Source organism: Salvelinus fontinalis, chromosome 17 (genome assembly GCF_029448725.1).
Source record: "Salvelinus fontinalis isolate EN_2023a chromosome 17, ASM2944872v1, whole genome shotgun sequence".
NCBI lineage: Eukaryota > Metazoa > Chordata > Actinopteri > Salmoniformes > Salmonidae > Salvelinus > Salvelinus fontinalis.
Genome location: NC_074681.1, coordinates 34565669 through 34584900, shown reverse-complemented (window position 1 = coordinate 34584900; position 19232 = coordinate 34565669). Strand labels below are relative to the sequence as shown.

At 42.0% G+C, this 19232-nt stretch overlaps 1 long non-coding RNA gene and 18 other non-coding genes across 19 annotated transcripts; 18 read left to right on the top strand and 1 right to left on the bottom strand.

Moving 5' to 3' along the window:
• Positions 1-255: 255 nt before the first annotated feature.
• Positions 256-328, top strand: trnav-cac (transfer RNA valine (anticodon CAC)). Its single transcript has one exon. It is a non-coding gene; the product is annotated as a tRNA-Val (tRNA).
• Positions 329-676: 348 nt separating this feature from the next.
• LOC129814204 (uncharacterized) lies at positions 677-17244 on the bottom strand. The gene is made up of 9 exons (XR_008753238.1): positions 16808-17244; positions 14753-14852; positions 12750-12849; positions 10747-10846; positions 8744-8843; positions 6741-6840; positions 4738-4837; positions 2735-2834; positions 677-831 (listed from the first exon to the last, which is right to left on the bottom strand). It is a non-coding gene; the product is annotated as an uncharacterized LOC129814204 (long non-coding RNA).
• On the top strand, positions 1298-1370 carry trnav-aac (transfer RNA valine (anticodon AAC)). The gene has a single exon. It is a non-coding gene; the product is annotated as a tRNA-Val (tRNA).
• On the top strand, positions 2259-2331 carry trnav-cac (transfer RNA valine (anticodon CAC)). The gene has a single exon. It is a non-coding gene; the product is annotated as a tRNA-Val (tRNA).
• Positions 3301-3373, top strand: trnav-aac (transfer RNA valine (anticodon AAC)). Its single transcript has one exon. It is a non-coding gene; the product is annotated as a tRNA-Val (tRNA).
• On the top strand, positions 4262-4334 carry trnav-cac (transfer RNA valine (anticodon CAC)). Its single transcript has one exon. It is a non-coding gene; the product is annotated as a tRNA-Val (tRNA).
• Positions 5304-5376, top strand: trnav-aac (transfer RNA valine (anticodon AAC)). Its single transcript has one exon. It is a non-coding gene; the product is annotated as a tRNA-Val (tRNA).
• On the top strand, positions 6265-6337 carry trnav-cac (transfer RNA valine (anticodon CAC)). Its single transcript has one exon. It is a non-coding gene; the product is annotated as a tRNA-Val (tRNA).
• Positions 7307-7379, top strand: trnav-aac (transfer RNA valine (anticodon AAC)). Its single transcript has one exon. It is a non-coding gene; the product is annotated as a tRNA-Val (tRNA).
• trnav-cac (transfer RNA valine (anticodon CAC)) lies at positions 8268-8340 on the top strand. Its single transcript has one exon. It is a non-coding gene; the product is annotated as a tRNA-Val (tRNA).
• On the top strand, positions 9310-9382 carry trnav-aac (transfer RNA valine (anticodon AAC)). Its single transcript has one exon. It is a non-coding gene; the product is annotated as a tRNA-Val (tRNA).
• On the top strand, positions 10271-10343 carry trnav-cac (transfer RNA valine (anticodon CAC)). Its single transcript has one exon. It is a non-coding gene; the product is annotated as a tRNA-Val (tRNA).
• trnav-aac (transfer RNA valine (anticodon AAC)) lies at positions 11313-11385 on the top strand. Its single transcript has one exon. It is a non-coding gene; the product is annotated as a tRNA-Val (tRNA).
• Positions 12274-12346, top strand: trnav-cac (transfer RNA valine (anticodon CAC)). The gene has a single exon. It is a non-coding gene; the product is annotated as a tRNA-Val (tRNA).
• Positions 13316-13388, top strand: trnav-aac (transfer RNA valine (anticodon AAC)). Its single transcript has one exon. It is a non-coding gene; the product is annotated as a tRNA-Val (tRNA).
• Positions 14277-14349, top strand: trnav-uac (transfer RNA valine (anticodon UAC)). Its single transcript has one exon. It is a non-coding gene; the product is annotated as a tRNA-Val (tRNA).
• On the top strand, positions 15319-15391 carry trnav-aac (transfer RNA valine (anticodon AAC)). Its single transcript has one exon. It is a non-coding gene; the product is annotated as a tRNA-Val (tRNA).
• trnav-cac (transfer RNA valine (anticodon CAC)) lies at positions 16280-16352 on the top strand. The gene has a single exon. It is a non-coding gene; the product is annotated as a tRNA-Val (tRNA).
• A 129-nt stretch (positions 17245-17373) lies between the features above and the next one.
• trnai-aau (transfer RNA isoleucine (anticodon AAU)) lies at positions 17374-17446 on the top strand. Its single transcript has one exon. It is a non-coding gene; the product is annotated as a tRNA-Ile (tRNA).
• The last annotated feature ends 1786 nt before the right edge of the window (positions 17447-19232 follow it).

The following is a 19232-nucleotide window of genomic DNA, read 5'->3' as shown; positions in this document are numbered from 1 at the left end:
ACCTTCTCCTAGAGAGATTTACACGGTTACCATGCCAGGGTAAGCCTACAAGAAACACAGCCCTTATTTTAAGTGTTTTTTAAATCCCCTGTGGGGAACATGAAGGTGGAAAAACGATTGGAACCATTTCCCTGTTTGACCACTAGTTTTTATGGCTATTATGGCTCTTACTGTGGTACTCTATTTGGGATATAACGGGCAGTAGACTTGTGGGCATTCCTAATATTTTCCATGACTTCCACTGCTTTTGATGTGGTTTCCGTAGTGTAGTGGTTATCACGTTCGCCTCACACGCGAAAGGTCCCCGGTTCGAAACCGGGCGGAAACAAATTTTAATATTCAATTATTTCCCAATGCCCCTCGGCTAGCATATGGTTTGAAACAGTTGAGGTTTGTCTAAACCTTGCTGTCTACCTCTCCGACCTGTGGATCAATGTTAAAACAAACAAAAGTGCAGATAGTTTTCTGTCATTTCAGCTGCTTGATGTGATTGTGTGATAGATTTAGTTGGCTGGCTAGCAAAGGAAAAGTAGCTGGCCCGCATAGTTACAGTGCATTCGGAAAGTATTCAGACCCCTTACTTTTTTCCACATTTTGTTACGTTACAGCCTTATTCTAAAATGGATTAAATTAAATAAAATCTATCTACACACAATACCCCATACTGACAAAGCGATAACATATAGTTTTTATTCATAAAAAAATATTTAAAAAATACCTTATTTACATACGTTTTCAGACCCTTTGCTATGAGGCTGGAAATTGAGCTCAGGTCCATCCTGTTTCCATTGATCATCCTTGAGATGTTTCTACAACTTGATTGGAGTCCACCTGTGGTAAATTCAATTGATTGGTCATGATTTGGAAAGGCACACAGCTGTCTGTCTACGTAAGGTTCCACAGTTGACAGTGCACGTCAGAGCATAAACCAAGCCATGAGGTCGAAGGAATTGTCCCTAGAGCTCCGAGACAGGATTGTGTCGAGGCACAGATGTGGGGAAAGGCACCAAAACATTTCTGCAGCATTGAAGGTACCCAAGAACACAGTGGCTTCCATCATTCTTAAATGGAAGAAGTTTGGAACCACCAAGACTCTTCCAAGAGCCGGCTGCCCAGCCAAACCATCCCTACGGTGAATCAGCCCTTATTTAGGAGTTATTCACACGATAATTCCCAGGTTCTCAAGCCTTGTTGCTTAATTAATGGACAAAGTCATTTCTGATTTCATTAGGTTCTGAGAGCGATAAATGCCCCACCCAGCCAAGGTGAGTCACGCCCTTAGTATTGCACTCATTCAGTTTCCGTAGTGTAGTGGTTATCACGTTCGCCTAACACGCGAAAGGTCCCCGGTTCGAGACCGGGCGGAAACACATTTTAACAAATTCGACAGTAAGCCTTTTCACTTCGGGCTCGATCCCAATATAGGAATTCATGCTTTTCCTACGCACTTCTCAGTATTTGGTTCTCAGACGTACCTTTTTAAGTCGCGTAAACGCACTCTGCAGGTGTGGCTAGCTTGGGCGCTCTGAATAAATTCCTGCTACGTGTGGTCTGAGTTCCATAATGATTCAAATAGGCTACATGTCCCAAACTATTGCACAACGTTAGCTTAATATGATCCACTAATGCTAGCAACCCTCAGGAACAATTCACAAGGATGTGACAGATTAAAGAAAGGTCAACGGAATGAAAGTATGCCAAAATAAATGTATGCGGGTGTTACTGACGGTGGCTCCCGATAGTGGCTAATATTTATCATGATACAAATTGTAAAATAAAACTGGGAAAAGCCCCACAGTGGAGGTGTCATAATACCCATAAAACCTAGTGGTCAAACAGGGAAATGGTTCCAACCGATTTTCAGCCATTCATTTTTCCCATAGGGGGTTTTTAGAAACACTTAAAATAATACATTTGTAGTTCTTTATGATAGCCACATTGGCAGTTAATTGGCATTTAATTTTGGGGGGGGGTAAAAACAGGCGAACATTTTTACAAAAGTCACCTTCTCCTAGAGAGATTTACACGGTTACCATGCCAGGGTAAGCCTACAAGAAACACAGCCCTTATTTTAAGTGTTTTTTAAATCCCCTGTGGGGAACATGAAGGTGGAAAAACGATTGGAACCATTTCCCTGTTTGACCACTAGTTTTTATGGCTATTATGGCTCTTACTGTGGTACTCTATTTGGGATATAACGGGCAGTAGACTTGTGGGCATTCCTAATATTTTCCATGACTTCCACTGCTTTTGATGTGGTTTCCGTAGTGTAGTGGTTATCACGTTCGCCTCACACGCGAAAGGTCCCCGGTTCGAAACCGGGCGGAAACAAATTTTAATATTCAATTATTTCCCAATGCCCCTCGGCTAGCATATGGTTTGAAACAGTTGAGGTTTGTCTAAACCTTGCTGTCTACCTCTCCGACCTGTGGATCAATGTTAAAACAAACAAAAGTGCAGATAGTTTTCTGTCATTTCAGCTGCTTGATGTGATTGTGTGATAGATTTAGTTGGCTGGCTAGCAAAGGAAAAGTAGCTGGCCCGCATAGTTACAGTGCATTCGGAAAGTATTCAGACCCCTTACTTTTTTCCACATTTTGTTACGTTACAGCCTTATTCTAAAATGGATTAAATTAAATAAAATCTATCTACACACAATACCCCATACTGACAAAGCGATAACATATAGTTTTTATTCATAAAAAAATATTTAAAAAATACCTTATTTACATACGTTTTCAGACCCTTTGCTATGAGGCTGGAAATTGAGCTCAGGTCCATCCTGTTTCCATTGATCATCCTTGAGATGTTTCTACAACTTGATTGGAGTCCACCTGTGGTAAATTCAATTGATTGGTCATGATTTGGAAAGGCACACAGCTGTCTGTCTACGTAAGGTTCCACAGTTGACAGTGCACGTCAGAGCATAAACCAAGCCATGAGGTCGAAGGAATTGTCCCTAGAGCTCCGAGACAGGATTGTGTCGAGGCACAGATGTGGGGAAAGGCACCAAAACATTTCTGCAGCATTGAAGGTACCCAAGAACACAGTGGCTTCCATCATTCTTAAATGGAAGAAGTTTGGAACCACCAAGACTCTTCCAAGAGCCGGCTGCCCAGCCAAACCATCCCTACGGTGAATCAGCCCTTATTTAGGAGTTATTCACACGATAATTCCCAGGTTCTCAAGCCTTGTTGCTTAATTAATGGACAAAGTCATTTCTGATTTCATTAGGTTCTGAGAGCGATAAATGCCCCACCCAGCCAAGGTGAGTCACGCCCTTAGTATTGCACTCATTCAGTTTCCGTAGTGTAGTGGTTATCACGTTCGCCTAACACGCGAAAGGTCCCCGGTTCGAGACCGGGCGGAAACACATTTTAACAAATTCGACAGTAAGCCTTTTCACTTCGGGCTCGATCCCAATATAGGAATTCATGCTTTTCCTACGCACTTCTCAGTATTTGGTTCTCAGACGTACCTTTTTAAGTCGCGTAAACGCACTCTGCAGGTGTGGCTAGCTTGGGCGCTCTGAATAAATTCCTGCTACGTGTGATCTGAGTTCCATAATGATTCAAATAGGCTACATGTCCCAAACTATTGCACAACGTTAGCTTAATATGATCCACTAATGCTAGCAACCCTCAGGAACAATTCACAAGGATGTGACAGATTAAAGAAAGGTCAACGGAATGAAAGTATGCCAAAATAAATGTATGCGGGTGTTACTGACGGTGGCTCCCGATAGTGGCTAATATTTATCATGATACAAATTGTAAAATAAAACTGGGAAAAGCCCCACAGTGGAGGTGTCATAATACCCATAAAACCTAGTGGTCAAACAGGGAAATGGTTCCAACCGATTTTCAGCCATTCATTTTTCCCATAGGGGGTTTTTAGAAACACTTAAAATAATACATTTGTAGTTCTTTATGATAGCCACATTGGCAGTTAATTGGCATTTAATTTTGGGGGGGGGTAAAAACAGGCGAACATTTTTACAAAAGTCACCTTCTCCTAGAGAGATTTACACGGTTACCATGCCAGGGTAAGCCTACAAGAAACACAGCCCTTATTTTAAGTGTTTTTTAAATCCCCTGTGGGGAACATGAAGGTGGAAAAACGATTGGAACCATTTCCCTGTTTGACCACTAGTTTTTATGGCTATTATGGCTCTTACTGTGGTACTCTATTTGGGATATAACGGGCAGTAGACTTGAGGGCATTCCTAATATTTTCCATGACTTCCACTGCTTTTGATGTGGTTTCCGTAGTGTAGTGGTTATCACGTTCGCCTCACACGCAAAAGGTCCCCGGTTCGAAACCGGGCGGAAACAAATTTTAATATTCAATTATTTCCCAATGCCCCTCGGCTAGCATATGGTTTGAAACAGTTGAGGTTTGTCTAAACCTTGCTGTCTACCTCTCCGACCTGTGGATCAATGTTAAAACAAACAAAAGTGCAGATAGTTTTCTGTCATTTCAGCTGCTTGATGTGATTGTGTGATAGATTTAGTTGGCTGGCTAGCAAAGGAAAAGTAGCTGGCCCGCATAGTTACAGTGCATTCGGAAAGTATTCAGACCCCTTACTTTTTTCCACATTTTGTTACGTTACAGCCTTATTCTAAAATGGATTAAATTAAATAAAATCTATCTACACACAATACCCCATACTGACAAAGCGATAACATATAGTTTTTATTCATAAAAAAATATTTAAAAAATACCTTATTTACATACGTTTTCAGACCCTTTGCTATGAGGCTGGAAATTGAGCTCAGGTCCATCCTGTTTCCATTGATCATCCTTGAGATGTTTCTACAACTTGATTGGAGTCCACCTGTGGTAAATTCAATTGATTGGTCATGATTTGGAAAGGCACACAGCTGTCTGTCTACGTAAGGTTCCACAGTTGACAGTGCACGTCAGAGCATAAACCAAGCCATGAGGTCGAAGGAATTGTCCCTAGAGCTCCGAGACAGGATTGTGTCGAGGCACAGATGTGGGGAAAGGCACCAAAACATTTCTGCAGCATTGAAGGTACCCAAGAACACAGTGGCTTCCATCATTCTTAAATGGAAGAAGTTTGGAACCACCAAGACTCTTCCAAGAGCCGGCTGCCCAGCCAAACCATCCCTACGGTGAATCAGCCCTTATTTAGGAGTTATTCACACGATAATTCCCAGGTTCTCAAGCCTTGTTGCTTAATTAATGGACAAAGTCATTTCTGATTTCATTAGGTTCTGAGAGCGATAAATGCCCCACCCAGCCAAGGTGAGTCACGCCCTTAGTATTGCACTCATTCAGTTTCCGTAGTGTAGTGGTTATCACGTTCGCCTAACACGCGAAAGGTCCCCGGTTCGAGACCGGGCGGAAACACATTTTAACAAATTCGACAGTAAGCCTTTTCACTTCGGGCTCGATCCCAATATAGGAATTCATGCTTTTCCTACGCACTTCTCAGTATTTGGTTCTCAGACGTACCTTTTTAAGTCGCGTAAACGCACTCTGCAGGTGTGGCTAGCTTGGGCGCTCTGAATAAATTCCTGCTACGTGTGATCTGAGTTCCATAATGATTCAAATAGGCTACATGTCCCAAACTATTGCACAACGTTAGCTTAATATGATCCACTAATGCTAGCAACCCTCAGGAACAATTCACAAGGATGTGACAGATTAAAGAAAGGTCAACGGAATGAAAGTATGCCAAAATAAATGTATGCGGGTGTTACTGACGGTGGCTCCCGATAGTGGCTAATATTTATCATGATACAAATTGTAAAATAAAACTGGGAAAAGCCCCACAGTGGAGGTGTCATAATACCCATAAAACCTAGTGGTCAAACAGGGAAATGGTTCCAACCGATTTTCAGCCATTCATTTTTCCCATAGGGGGTTTTTAGAAACACTTAAAATAATACATTTGTAGTTCTTTATGATAGCCACATTGGCAGTTAATTGGCATTTAATTTTGGGGGGGGGTAAAAACAGGCGAACATTTTTACAAAAGTCACCTTCTCCTAGAGAGATTTACACGGTTACCATGCCAGGGTAAGCCTACAAGAAACACAGCCCTTATTTTAAGTGTTTTTTAAATCCCCTGTGGGGAACATGAAGGTGGAAAAACGATTGGAACCATTTCCCTGTTTGACCACTAGTTTTTATGGCTATTATGGCTCTTACTGTGGTACTCTATTTGGGATATAACGGGCAGTAGACTTGAGGGCATTCCTAATATTTTCCATGACTTCCACTGCTTTTGATGTGGTTTCCGTAGTGTAGTGGTTATCACGTTCGCCTCACACGCAAAAGGTCCCCGGTTCGAAACCGGGCGGAAACAAATTTTAATATTCAATTATTTCCCAATGCCCCTCGGCTAGCATATGGTTTGAAACAGTTGAGGTTTGTCTAAACCTTGCTGTCTACCTCTCCGACCTGTGGATCAATGTTAAAACAAACAAAAGTGCAGATAGTTTTCTGTCATTTCAGCTGCTTGATGTGATTGTGTGATAGATTTAGTTGGCTGGCTAGCAAAGGAAAAGTAGCTGGCCCGCATAGTTACAGTGCATTCGGAAAGTATTCAGACCCCTTACTTTTTTCCACATTTTGTTACGTTACAGCCTTATTCTAAAATGGATTAAATTAAATAAAATCTATCTACACACAATACCCCATACTGACAAAGCGATAACATATAGTTTTTATTCATAAAAAAATATTTAAAAAATACCTTATTTACATACGTTTTCAGACCCTTTGCTATGAGGCTGGAAATTGAGCTCAGGTCCATCCTGTTTCCATTGATCATCCTTGAGATGTTTCTACAACTTGATTGGAGTCCACCTGTGGTAAATTCAATTGATTGGTCATGATTTGGAAAGGCACACAGCTGTCTGTCTACGTAAGGTTCCACAGTTGACAGTGCACGTCAGAGCATAAACCAAGCCATGAGGTCGAAGGAATTGTCCCTAGAGCTCCGAGACAGGATTGTGTCGAGGCACAGATGTGGGGAAAGGCACCAAAACATTTCTGCAGCATTGAAGGTACCCAAGAACACAGTGGCTTCCATCATTCTTAAATGGAAGAAGTTTGGAACCACCAAGACTCTTCCAAGAGCCGGCTGCCCAGCCAAACCATCCCTACGGTGAATCAGCCCTTATTTAGGAGTTATTCACACGATAATTCCCAGGTTCTCAAGCCTTGTTGCTTAATTAATGGACAAAGTCATTTCTGATTTCATTAGGTTCTGAGAGCGATAAATGCCCCACCCAGCCAAGGTGAGTCACGCCCTTAGTATTGCACTCATTCAGTTTCCGTAGTGTAGTGGTTATCACGTTCGCCTAACACGCGAAAGGTCCCCGGTTCGAGACCGGGCGGAAACACATTTTAACAAATTCGACAGTAAGCCTTTTCACTTCGGGCTCGATCCCAATATAGGAATTCATGCTTTTCCTACGCACTTCTCAGTATTTGGTTCTCAGACGTACCTTTTTAAGTCGCGTAAACGCACTCTGCAGGTGTGGCTAGCTTGGGCGCTCTGAATAAATTCCTGCTACGTGTGATCTGAGTTCCATAATGATTCAAATAGGCTACATGTCCCAAACTATTGCACAACGTTAGCTTAATATGATCCACTAATGCTAGCAACCCTCAGGAACAATTCACAAGGATGTGACAGATTAAAGAAAGGTCAACGGAATGAAAGTATGCCAAAATAAATGTATGCGGGTGTTACTGACGGTGGCTCCCGATAGTGGCTAATATTTATCATGATACAAATTGTAAAATAAAACTGGGAAAAGCCCCACAGTGGAGGTGTCATAATACCCATAAAACCTAGTGGTCAAACAGGGAAATGGTTCCAACCGATTTTCAGCCATTCATTTTTCCCATAGGGGGTTTTTAGAAACACTTAAAATAATACATTTGTAGTTCTTTATGATAGCCACATTGGCAGTTAATTGGCATTTAATTTTTGGGGGGGGTAAAAACAGGCGAATATTTTTACAAAAGTCACCTTCTCCTAGAGAGATTTACACGGTTACCATGCCAGGGTAAGCCTACAAGAAACACAGCCCTTATTTTAAGTGTTTTTTAAATCCCCTGTGGGGAACATGAAGGTGGAAAAACGATTGGAACCATTTCCCTGTTTGACCACTAGTTTTTATGGCTATTATGGCTCTTACTGTGGTACTCTATTTGGGATATAACGGGCAGTAGACTTGTGGGCATTCCTAATATTTTCCATGACTTCCACTGCTTTTGATGTGGTTTCCGTAGTGTAGTGGTTATCACGTTCGCCTCACACGCGAAAGGTCCCCGGTTCGAAACCGGGCGGAAACAAATTTTAATATTCAATTATTTCCCAATGCCCCTCGGCTAGCATATGGTTTGAAACAGTTGAGGTTTGTCTAAACCTTGCTGTCTACCTCTCCGACCTGTGGATCAATGTTAAAACAAACAAAAGTGCAGATAGTTTTCTGTCATTTCAGCTGCTTGATGTGATTGTGTGATAGATTTAGTTGGCTGGCTAGCAAAGGAAAAGTAGCTGGCCCGCATAGTTACAGTGCATTCGGAAAGTATTCAGACCCCTTACTTTTTTCCACATTTTGTTACGTTACAGCCTTATTCTAAAATGGATTAAATTAAATAAAATCTATCTACACACAATACCCCATACTGACAAAGCGATAACATATAGTTTTTATTCATAAAATAATATTTAAAAAATACCTTATTTACATACGTTTTCAGACCCTTTGCTATGAGGCTGGAAATTGAGCTCAGGTCCATCCTGTTTCCATTGATCATCCTTGAGATGTTTCTACAACTTGATTGGAGTCCACCTGTGGTAAATTCAATTGATTGGTCATGATTTGGAAAGGCACACAGCTGTCTGTCTACGTAAGGTTCCACAGTTGACAGTGCACGTCAGAGCATAAACCAAGCCATGAGGTCGAAGGAATTGTCCCTAGAGCTCCGAGACAGGATTGTGTCGAGGCACAGATGTGGGGAAAGGCACCAAAACATTTCTGCAGCATTGAAGGTACCCAAGAACACAGTGGCTTCCATCATTCTTAAATGGAAGAAGTTTGGAACCACCAAGACTCTTCCAAGAGCCGGCTGCCCAGCCAAACCATCCCTACGGTGAATCAGCCCTTATTTAGGAGTTATTCACACGATAATTCCCAGGTTCTCAAGCCTTGTTGCTTAATTAATGGACAAAGTCATTTCTGATTTCATTAGGTTCTGAGAGCGATAAATGCCCCACCCAGCCAAGGTGAGTCAAGCCCTTAGTATTGCACCCATTCAGTTTCCGTAGTGTGGTGGTTATCACGTTCGCCTAACACGCGAAAGGTCCCCGGTTCGAGACCGGGCGGAAACACATTTTAACAAATTCGACAGTAAGCCTTTTCACTTCGGGCTCGATCCCAATATAGGAATTCATGCTTTTCCTACGCACTTCTCAGTATTTGGTTCTCAGACGTACCTTTTTAAGTCGCGTAAACGCACTCTGCAGGTGTGGCTAGCTTGGGCGCTCTGAATAAATTCCTGCTACGTGTGATCTGAGTTCCATAATGATTCAAATAGGCTACATGTCCCAAACTATTGCACAACGTTAGCTTAATATGATCCACTAATGCTAGCAACCCTCAGGAACAATTCACAAGGATGTGACAGATTAAAGAAAGGTCAACGGAATGAAAGTATGCCAAAATAAATGTATGCGGGTGTTACTGACGGTGGCTCCCGATAGTGGCTAATATTTATCATGATACAAATTGTAAAATAAAACTGGGAAAAGCCCCACAGTGGAGGTGTCATAATACCCATAAAACCTAGTGGTCAAACAGGGAAATGGTTCCAACCGATTTTCAGCCATTCATTTTTCCCATAGGGGGTTTTTAGAAACACTTAAAATAATACATTTGTAGTTCTTTATGATAGCCACATTGGCAGTTAATTGGCATTTAATTTTGGGGGGGGGTAAAAACAGGCGAACATTTTTACAAAAGTCACCTTCTCCTAGAGAGATTTACACGGTTACCATGCCAGGGTAAGCCTACAAGAAACACAGCCCTTATTTTAAGTGTTTTTTAAATCCCCTGTGGGGAACATGAAGGTGGAAAAACGATTGGAACCATTTCCCTGTTTGACCACTAGTTTTTATGGCTATTATGGCTCTTACTGTGGTACTCTATTTGGGATATAACGGGCAGTAGACTTGAGGGCATTCCTAATATTTTCCATGACTTCCACTGCTTTTGATGTGGTTTCCGTAGTGTAGTGGTTATCACGTTCGCCTCACACGCAAAAGGTCCCCGGTTCGAAACCGGGCGGAAACAAATTTTAATATTCAATTATTTCCCAATGCCCCTCGGCTAGCATATGGTTTGAAACAGTTGAGGTTTGTCTAAACCTTGCTGTCTACCTCTCCGACCTGTGGATCAATGTTAAAACAAACAAAAGTGCAGATAGTTTTCTGTCATTTCAGCTGCTTGATGTGATTGTGTGATAGATTTAGTTGGCTGGCTAGCAAAGGAAAAGTAGCTGGCCCGCATAGTTACAGTGCATTCGGAAAGTATTCAGACCCCTTACTTTTTTCCACATTTTGTTACGTTACAGCCTTATTCTAAAATGGATTAAATTAAATAAAATCTATCTACACACAATACCCCATAATGACAAAGCGATAACATATAGTTTTTATTCATAAAAAAATATTTAAAAAATACCTTATTTACATACGTTTTCAGACCCTTTGCTATGAGGCTGGAAATTGAGCTCAGGTCCATCCTGTTTCCATTGATCATCCTTGAGATGTTTCTACAACTTGATTGGAGTCCACCTGTGGTAAATTCAATTGATTGGTCATGATTTGGAAAGGCACACAGCTGTCTGTCTACGTAAGGTTCCACAGTTGACAGTGCACGTCAGAGCATAAACCAAGCCATGAGGTCGAAGGAATTGTCCCTAGAGCTCCGAGACAGGATTGTGTCGAGGCACAGATGTGGGGAAAGGCACCAAAACATTTCTGCAGCATTGAAGGTACCCAAGAACACAGTGGCTTTCATCATTCTTAAATGGAAGAAGTTTGGAACCACCAAGACTCTTCCAAGAGCCGGCTGCCCAGCCAAACCATCCCTACGGTGAATCAGCCCTTATTTAGGAGTTATTCACACGATAATTCCCAGGTTCTCAAGCCTTGTTGCTTAATTAATGGACAAAGTCATTTCTGATTTCATTAGGTTCTGAGAGCGATAAATGCCCCACCCAGCCAAGGTGAGTCACGCCCTTAGTATTGCACTCATTCAGTTTCCGTAGTGTAGTGGTTATCACGTTCGCCTAACACGCGAAAGGTCCCCGGTTCGAGACCGGGCGGAAACACATTTTAACAAATTCGACAGTAAGCCTTTTCACTTCGGGCTCGATCCCAATATAGGAATTCATGCTTTTCCTACGCACTTCTCAGTATTTGGTTCTCAGACGTACCTTTTTAAGTCGCGTAAACGCACTCTGCAGGTGTGGCTAGCTTGGGCGCTCTGAATAAATTCCTGCTACGTGTGATCTGAGTTCCATAATGATTCAAATAGGCTACATGTCCCAAACTATTGCACAACGTTAGCTTAATATGATCCACTAATGCTAGCAACCCTCAGGAACAATTCACAAGGATGTGACAGATTAAAGAAAGGTCAACGGAATGAAAGTATGCCAAAATAAATGTATGCGGGTGTTACTGACGGTGGCTCCCGATAGTGGCTAATATTTATCATGATACAAATTGTAAAATAAAACTGGGAAAAGCCCCACAGTGGAGGTGTCATAATACCCATAAAACCTAGTGGTCAAACAGGGAAATGGTTCCAACCGATTTTCAGCCATTCATTTTTCCCATAGGGGGTTTTTAGAAACACTTAAAATAATACATTTGTAGTTCTTTATGATAGCCACATTGGCAGTTAATTGGCATTTAATTTTGGGGGGGGGTAAAAACAGGCGAACATTTTTACAAAAGTCACCTTCTCCTAGAGAGATTTACACGGTTACCATGCCAGGGTAAGCCTACAAGAAACACAGCCCTTATTTTAAGTGTTTTTTAAATCCCCTGTGGGGAACATGAAGGTGGAAAAACGATTGGAACCATTTCCCTGTTTGACCACTAGTTTTTATGGCTATTATGGCTCTTACTGTGGTACTCTATTTGGGATATAACGGGCAGTAGACTTGTGGGCATTCCTAATATTTTCCATGACTTCCACTGCTTTTGATGTGGTTTCCGTAGTGTAGTCGTTATCACGTTCGCCTCACACGCAAAAGGTCCCCGGTTCGAAACCGGGCGGAAACAAATTTTAATATTCAATTATTTCCCAATGCCCCTCGGCTAGCATATGGTTTGAAACAGTTGAGGTTTGTCTAAACCTTGCTGTCTACCTCTCCGACCTGTGGATCAATGTTAAAACAAACAAAAGTGCAGATAGTTTTCTGTCATTTCAGCTGCTTGATGTGATTGTGTGATAGATTTAGTTGGCTGGCTAGCAAAGGAAAAGTAGCTGGCCCGCATAGTTACAGTGCATTCGGAAAGTATTCAGACCCCTTACTTTTTTCCACATTTTGTTACGTTACAGCCTTATTCTAAAATGGATTAAATTAAATAAAATCTATCTACACACAATACCCCATACTGACAAAGCGATAACATATAGTTTTTATTCATAAAATAATATTTAAAAAATACCTTATTTACATACGTTTTCAGACCCTTTGCTATGAGGCTGGAAATTGAGCTCAGGTCCATCCTGTTTCCATTGATCATCCTTGAGATGTTTCTACAACTTGATTGGAGTCCACCTGTGGTAAATTCAATTGATTGGTCATGATTTGGAAAGGCACACAGCTGTCTGTCTACGTAAGGTTCCACAGTTGACAGTGCACGTCAGAGCATAAACCAAGCCATGAGGTCGAAGGAATTGTCCCTAGAGCTCCGAGACAGGATTGTGTCGAGGCACAGATGTGGGGAAAGGCACCAAAACATTTCTGCAGCATTGAAGGTACCCAAGAACACAGTGGCTTCCATCATTCTTAAATGGAAGAAGTTTGGAACCACCAAGACTCTTCCAAGAGCTGGCTGCCCAGCCAAACCATCCCTACGGTGAATCAGCCCTTATTTAGGAGTTATTCACACGATAATTCCCAGGTTCTCAAGCCTTGTTGCTTAATTAATGGACAAAGTCATTTCTGATTTCATTAGGTTCTGAGAGCGATAAATGCCCCACCCAGCCAAGGTGAGTCAAGCCCTTAGTATTGCACCCATTCAGTTTCCGTAGTGTGGTGGTTATCACGTTCGCCTAACACGCGAAAGGTCCCCGGTTCGAGACCGGGCGGAAACACATTTTAACAAATTCGACAGTAAGCCTTTTCACTTCGGGCTCGATCCCAATATAGGAATTCATGCTTTTCCTACGCACTTCTCAGTATTTGGTTCTCAGACGTACCTTTTTAAGTCGCGTAAACGCACTCTGCAGGTGTGGCTAGCTTGGGCGCTCTGAATAAATTCCTGCTACGTGTGATCTGAGTTCCATAATGATTCAAATAGGCTACATGTCCCAAACTATTGCACAACGTTAGCTTAATATGATCCACTAATGCTAGCAACCCTCAGGAACAATTCACAAGGATGTGACAGATTAAAGAAAGGTCAACGGAATGAAAGTATGCCAAAATAAATGTATGCGGGTGTTACTGACGGTGGCTCCCGATAGTGGCTAATATTTATCATGATACAAATTGTAAAATAAAACTGGGAAAAGCCCCACAGTGGAGGTGTCATAATACCCATAAAACCTAGTGGTCAAACAGGGAAATGGTTCCAACCGATTTTCAGCCATTCATTTTTCCCATAGGGGGTTTTTAGAAACACTTAAAATAATACATTTGTAGTTCTTTATGATAGCCACATTGGCAGTTAATTGGCATTTAATTTTGGCGGGGGGTAAAAACAGGCGAACATTTTTACAAAAGTCACCTTCTCCTAGAGAGATTTACACGGTTACCATGCCAGGGTAAGCCTACAAGAAACACAGCCCTTATTTTAAGTGTTTTTTAAATCCCCTGTGGGGAACATGAAGGTGGAAAAACGATTGGAACCATTTCCCTGTTTGACCACTAGTTTTTATGGCTATTATGGCTCTTACTGTGGTACTCTATTTGGGATATAACGGGCAGTAGACTTGTGGGCATTCCTAATATTTTCCATGACTTCCACTGCTTTTGATGTGGTTTCCGTAGTGTAGTGGTTATCACGTTCGCCTTACACGCGAAAGGTCCCCGGTTCGAAACCGGGCGGAAACAAATTTTAATATTCAATTATTTCCCAATGCCCCTCGGCTAGCATATGGTTTGAAACAGTTGAGGTTTGTCTAAACCTTGCTGTCTACCTCTCCGACCTGTGGATCAATGTTAAAACAAACAAAAGTGCAGATAGTTTTCTGTCATTTCAGCTGCTTGATGTGATTGTGTGATAGATTTAGTTGGCTGGCTAGCAAAGGAAAAGTAGCTGGCCCGCATAGTTACAGTGCATTCGGAAAGTATTCAGACCGCTTACTTTTTTCCACATTTTGTTACGTTACAGCCTTATTCTAAAATGGATTAAATTAAATAAAATCTATCTACACACAATACCCCATACTGACAAAGCGATAACATATAGTTTTTATTCATAAAAAAATATTTAAAAAATACCTTATTTACATACGTTTTCAGACCCTTTGCTATGAGGCTGGAAATTGAGCTCAGGTCCATCCTGTTTCCATTGATCATCCTTGAGATGTTTCTACAACTTGATTGGAGTCCACCTGTGGTAAATTCAATTGATTGGTCATGATTTGGAAAGGCACACAGCTGTCTGTCTACGTAAGGTTCCACAGTTGACAGTGCACGTCAGAGCATAAACCAAGCCATGAGGTCGAAGGAATTGTCCCTAGAGCTCCGAGACAGGATTGTGTCGAGGCACAGATGTGGGGAAAGGCACCAAAACATTTATGCAGCATTGAAGGTACCCAAGAACACAGTGGCTTCCATCATTCTTAAATGTAAGAAGTTTGGAACCACCAAGACTCTTCCAAGAGCCGGCTGCCCAGCCAAACCATACCTACCGTGAATCAGCCCTTATTTAGGAGTTATTCACACGATAATTCCCAGGTTCTCAAGCCTTGTTGCTTAATTAATGGACAAAGTCATTTCTGATTTCATTAGGCTCTGAGAGCGATAAATGCCCCACCCAGCCAAGGTGAGTCACGCCCTTAGTATTGCACTCATTCAGTTTCCGTAGTGTAGTGGTTATCAAGTTCGCCTAACACGCGAAAGGTCCCCGGTTCGAGACCGGGCGGAAACACATTCTAACAAATTTGACAGTAAGCCTTTTCACTTCGGGCTCGATCCCAATATAGGACTTCATGCTTTTCCTACGCACTTCTCAGTATTTGGTTCTCAGACGTACCTTTTTAAGTCGCGTAAACGCACTCTGCAGGTGTGGCTAGCTTGGGCGCTCTGAATAAATTCCTGCTACGTGTGGTCTGAGTTCCATAATGATTCAAATAGGCTACATGTCCCAAACTATTGCACAACGTTAGCTTAATATGATCCACTAATGCTAGCAACCCTCAGGAACAATTCACAAGGATGTGACAGATTAAAGAAAGGTCAACGGAATGAAAGTATGCCAAAATAAATGTATGCGGGTGTTACTGACGGTGGCTCCCGATAGTGGCTAATATTTATCATGATACAAATTGTAAAATAAAACTGGGAAAAGCCCCACAGTGGAGGTGTCATAATACCTATAAAACCTAGTGGTCAAACAGGGAAATGGTTCCAACCGATTTTCAGCCATTCATTTTTCCCATAGGGGGTTTTTAGAAACACTTAAAATAATACATTTGTAGTTCTTTATGATAGCCACATTGGCAGTTAATTGGCATTTAATTTTGGGGGGGGGTAAAAACAGGCGAACATTTTTACAAAAGTCACCTTCTCCTAGAGAGATTTACACGGTTACCATGCCAGGGTAAGCCTACAAGAAACACAGCCCTTATTTTAAGTGTTTTTTAAATCCCCTGTGGGGAACATGAAGGTGGAAAAACGATTGGAACCATTTCCCTGTTTGACCACTAGTTTTTATGGCTATTATGGCTCTTACTGTGGTACTCTATTTGGGATATAACGGGCAGTAGACTTGAGGGCATTCCTAATATTTTCCATGACTTCCACTGCTTTTGATGTGGTTTCCGTAGTGTAGTGGTTATCACGTTCGCCTCACACGCAAAAGGTCCCCGGTTCGAAACCGGGCGGAAACAAATTTTAATATTCAATTATTTCCCAATGCCCCTCGGCTAGCATATGGCTTGAAACAGTTGAGGTTTGTCTAAACCTTGCTGTCTACCTCTCCGACCTGTGGATCAATGTTAAAACAAACAAAAGTGCAGATAGTTTTCTGTCATTTCAGCTGCTTGATGTGATTGTGTGATAGATTTAGTTGGCTGGCTAGCAAAGGAAAAGTAGCTGGCCCGCATAGTTACAGTGCATTCGGAAAGTATTCCGACCCCTTACTTTTTTCATTTACATTTACATTTAAGTCATTTAGCAGACGCTCTTATCCAGATTTTTCCACATTTTGTTACGTTACAGCCTTATTCTAAAATGGATTAAATAAAATAAAATCTATCTACACACAATACCCCATAATGACAAAGCGATAACATATAGTTTTTATTCATAAAAAAAATATTTAAAAAATACCTTATTTACATACGTTTTCAGACCCTTTGCTATGAGGCTGGAAGTTGAGCTCAGGTCCATCCTGTTTCCATTGATCATCCTTGAGATGTTTCTACAACTTGATTGGAGTCCACCTGTGGTAAATTCAATTGATTGGTCATGATTTGGAAAGGCACACAGCTGTCTGTCTACGTAAGGTTCCACAGTTGACAGTGCACGTCAGAGCATAAACCAAGCCATGAGGTCGAAGGAATTGTCCCTAGAGCTCCGAGACAGGATTGTGTCGAGGCACAGATGTGGGGAAAGGCACCAAAACATTTCTGCAGCATTGAAGGTACCCAAGAACACAGTGGCTTCCATCATTCTTAAATGGAAGAAGTTTGGAACCACCAAGACTCTTCCAAGAGCCGGCTGCCCAGCCAAACCATCCCTACGGTGAATCAGCCCTTATTTAGGAGTTATTGACACGATAATTCCCGGGTTCTCAAGCCTTGTTGCTTAATTAATGGACAAAGTCATTTCTGATTTCATTAGGTTCTGAGAGCGATAAATGCCCCACCCAGCCAAGGTGAGTCACGACCTTAGTATTGCACTCATTCAGTTTCCGTAGTGTAGTGGTTATCACGTTCGCCTAATACGCGAAAGGTCCCCGGTTCGAGACCGGGCGGAAACACATTTTAACAAATTCGACAGTAAGCCTTTTCACTTCGGGCTCGATCCCAATATAGGATTTCATGCTTTTCCTACGCACTTCTCAGTATTTGGTTCTCAGACGTACCTTTTTAAGTCGCGTAAACGCACTCTGCAGGTGTGGCTAGCTTGGGCGCTCTGAATAAATTCCTGCTACGTGTGGTCTGAGTTCCATAATGATTCAAATAGGCTACATGTCCCAAACTATTGCACAACGTTAGCTTAATATGATCCACTAATGCTAGCAACCCTCAGGAACAATTCACAAGGATGTGACAGATTAAAGAAAGGTAAACGGAATGAAAGTATGCCAAAATAAATGTATGCGGGTGTTACTGACGGTGGCTCCCGATAGTGGCTAATATTTATCATGATACAAATTGTAAAATAAAACTGGGAAAAGCCCCACAGTGGAGGTGTCATAATACCCATAAAACCTAGTGGTCAAACAGGGAAATGGTTCCAACCGATTTTCAGCCATTCATTTTTCCCATAGGGGGTTTTTAGAAACACTTAAAATAATACATTTGTAGTTCTTTATGATATCCACATTGGCAGTTAATTGGCATTTAATTTTGGGGGGGGGGGGGGGGTAAAAACAGGCGAATATTTTTACAAAAGTCACTTTCTCCTAGAGAGATTTAAAAACGATAAAAAACGAAACAAATACATTGGCCTACAGAACACATAAATAGACCAGTCTAAGACATTTCTTTCAATAACCAGAGGCAATGCAATGTTATAAAACAGGTTGTTCGGATCCTGGGTGCTAATTGGTTAATAGCATGGAGTTGAAGCACCACCGTCCCAGCATTCTGCGGGTAGTGCCTGTTAGCGGTTCCATCAGATTTATAAATGCGCATCCACCGTCCCACGCCCCAGCCAGTCATTTTATAAACTTCATCTCCCCTGTAAAAATGTGCATTTTTTCCTCCAGAATTTATGGGGTCCCCATTTAAAAATAATAAAAATAAAAAAAAGATAAGCTATATAGATTTGAAACAATTTGCTACCATGTCTAAAAGACAAAAACTACCAGAAAGCATATATGCTTGTGAAAAGAGGCACAATCTCTAAACCAAAGAAATTCGCTGCTGAGATTTATCACCGTGCAGCAATGGCCATCAGCCAGTGTGGAGAATGACAAGCCTCCGAGGACAGGCCATTACTTCGCCGAGAAAACGAGCCACCGTTTGCTGATTCTAGCAGCGAAGAGGGCAAACTGGAGGAGTCCGAGCCATGCACTTCCACTGACGATGACAGCTCTCTGGCTAGAAATGAACAGGTGGTTGCACCAGACCTAGCCACACCTCCAAACAATACCGGCAAAGTCCATACTATCTTGGACACGGACTCAGATTCGTCGCTTCCCATCCCCGATGACAGTGGTGGTGCTGCTGCTAAATCCGACTCCCTGACAAAAAAACATAAAAGATCACGGTGAGTGGCCAAAATATATGAATGGACCTTTATGGGATATGTTCGTGCAGGCTGGGCCACATCAGGATAAGGAGGGGAATTTCACAAGAGATGAGGGGCAACGAAAGTTTTTGGTGTCCCACTACAATAGGAGGATGGCGAACGGGGAGAGAGTGGAGAGACCATGGCTTGTCTATTCCAATCACAACGATGCAGCCTTCTGTTTTCGTTGCAAATTTCTTTCACATGAGTGCAAACCTGTGCTGGTCAAGGATGGAACCGAAACTGGAAGAATCTGTGCCACCTCCTCAGCTCGCATGAGAAGTCACAAGACCACCTAGATAGTTTCC